The sequence below is a fragment of the Myotis brandtii genome, unplaced genomic scaffold, assembly GCF_000412655.1.
Source record: "Myotis brandtii unplaced genomic scaffold, ASM41265v1 scaffold743, whole genome shotgun sequence".
NCBI lineage: Eukaryota > Metazoa > Chordata > Mammalia > Chiroptera > Vespertilionidae > Myotis > Myotis brandtii.
Window position 1 is genome coordinate 656,659 of NW_005370960.1, and position 353 is coordinate 657,011.

Genomic DNA, 353 nt, shown 5'->3' on the forward strand with positions numbered 1-353 from the left:
GCCTGGGGGAGCACCTACCTGTCACTCGCGCGCGCCGCCGCATCCCTCACTCCGCTGCCGGCCAGCAGCCTGGCCATCCTCCTTCCTTCCGGGAGCTCACTCACTTCCCTCTGGGCCCTCATCTGGGATTTTCTCTTTTCTTCTTTCCTTTCATTTCTTCCTTCCCGATCTGCCCCTCGGCTCTCCCTGCGCGGACAGCTCAGATCTGCCTCCTTAGGAAACGCTGAGCTGCCTGCCTTCCCTGTGGGACTCGGAGGCCGAGGTAGCTTGCTGGGCTGCTAAGAGTGTCCCTTTTACATTCAGAAACTGCGAGGAAGGAACTCCTCAACCCACCCAGGTCCCTCCCGGCTCTC